The sequence below is a fragment of the Triticum urartu genome, chromosome 4A (assembly GCF_056163025.1).
Source record: "Triticum urartu cultivar PI428250 chromosome 4A, HENAU_Tu73, whole genome shotgun sequence".
Classification (NCBI taxonomy): domain Eukaryota; kingdom Viridiplantae; phylum Streptophyta; class Magnoliopsida; order Poales; family Poaceae; genus Triticum; species Triticum urartu.
The window spans coordinates 617048236-617050298 of record NC_141876.1 but is presented as its reverse complement, the minus strand read 5'-3'; positions in this window follow the sequence as shown (position 1 = coordinate 617050298).

Genomic DNA, 2063 nt, shown 5'->3' with positions numbered 1-2063 from the left:
GTGTATTTCAAGACGATGTAGCTCTTTTGTTTCTTTCTCGGTGGACTAGTTGCGTAGAGGGCACCATACTATTAAGAGGGAGTCCGCTGGGGTATTGCATGGGTGGAATCATCATGTACACATTAGCTTCTCACCCTCCGAGCATCTCCATTCCATTGAAGAGATCTCTCCTCTCTTCCTTGTCCTGTCTGGGTCCAAGCGGTAGTACTGCGCAACCCAGCGGTAGTACCGCTGAGGAGCCAAGCGGCAGTACCGCTCCACAGCGGTAGTACCGCCCGTGGCTCCACAGCAGTAGTACCGCTGGGGTGCCTGGCACCTCCGCCTTGTCCTCAGCATCTTTGAGAGATCCTCTCTCTCTCTCTCTCTCTCTCTCTCTCTCTCTCTCGCCCCAACGGTAGTACCGCACGCCGGCGGTAGTACGGCCGAAGGGTCACAAGCAGCAGTACCGCTCCGCAGCGGTAGTACCGCCCGTGACCCCGCTGCCGTAGTACCGCTGGGCAGTCTGCCTCCTACTGCCTCGATTCGAGAGGTCTTTTTCTCGTGTCGGGTTTTGCGGCACTAGTTACGGTTGTAGAGGCGGTAGTACCGTTCCAAGAGCGGTAGTACCGCCCCTACCACCACGGTAGTACCGCATTTGGGTCCTTTCCCTACTAGTCTCCTCAGCGCGGCAGTACCGCTGGCTGGCGCGGCAGTACCGCTGTCCTGGCGGTAGTACCGCCCCCTCTCAGCGGTAGTACCGCCCTATGCGGGGCTGGTTGGTGGGGGGCAACGGTTGGATTGTTGCCCCCACTATAAAAGGGAGTCCCCTTCTTCTCTTTGACCGAACTCTTCCTCCCCCAAGCTCCATTTATTGCTCAAGCTCCATTAAATGCTCCAAGCTCCATTTTCGCCCGATCTATCTCTCTAGCCAATCAAACTTGTTGATTTGCTCGAGAGTGGTTGAGAAGGCCCCGATCTACACTTCCACCAAGGGAGTTTCGATTCCCCCACTCATCCCTAGCGGATCTTGTTACTCTTGGGTGTTTGAGCACCCTAGACGGTTGAGGTCACCACGGAGCCATAGTCCATTGTGGTGAAGCTTCGTGGTCTTGTTGGGAGCCTCCGATTAAGTTGTGGAGATTGCCCCAACCTTGTTTGTAAAGGTTCGGTCGCCGCCTTCAAGGGCACCAATAGTGGAATCACGGCATCTCGCATTGTGTGAGGGCGTGAGGAGAATATGGTGGCCCTAGTGGCTTCTTGGGGAGCATTGTGCCTCCACACCGCTCCAACGGAGACGTACTTCCCCTCAAAAGGAAGGAACTTCGGTAACACATCCTCGTCTTCACCGGATCCACTCTTGGTTATCTCTTACCTTTACTTGTGCAAGCTCTTTAGTGTTTCTTCCCTTGCTTGCTTGTATGCTTGTTGTTATTGCATCATATAGGTTGCTCACCTAGTTGCACATCTAGACAACCTACTTTGATGCAAAGTTTAATTTGGTAGAGAAAAGTAAAAATTGGTAGTTGCCTATTCACCCCCCCCCCTCTAGTCAACCATATCGATCCTTTCAATTGGTATCAGAGCCTCGTCTCTTTATTAAGGACTTTACCGTCCAAAGAGTATGGTTGATACCGTAGACGGTGTGGAGGAACACTCCGGTGTGAATCCGATATCGTCTACGGGAGATGGGGGAACCTCGGTCTATCATGAGGAGTTCAATGTGGCCTTGGAGACATTGAAAACCTCCATGACGACCGAAGTTGAAAGCATGTTTACTAAATTTCTTGAGGGGCTTAAACTATCCACCGCACCGTTGAAAGTAGGTGACCCCGCCAACAAGGTGATGGATGCTATCCCCAACAAGGGGGAAGCTAGTAGTGAAAGGCTCCTTCTTCTAGTGGTAAGAATGGCACCGGCATCTTTGCCCATGTGGAACCACCACTTGTTTATGGTGGACCGGTTCCTTCCACTCATTTGAATCATGCCGGTCCTCCCCCTAAGATTGTGAAAAATGAGGATTTTGATTCTTGGGTTTACCGCTTTAAACATCATTTAAATCATGTGCACACTAACCTTTGGAGAAT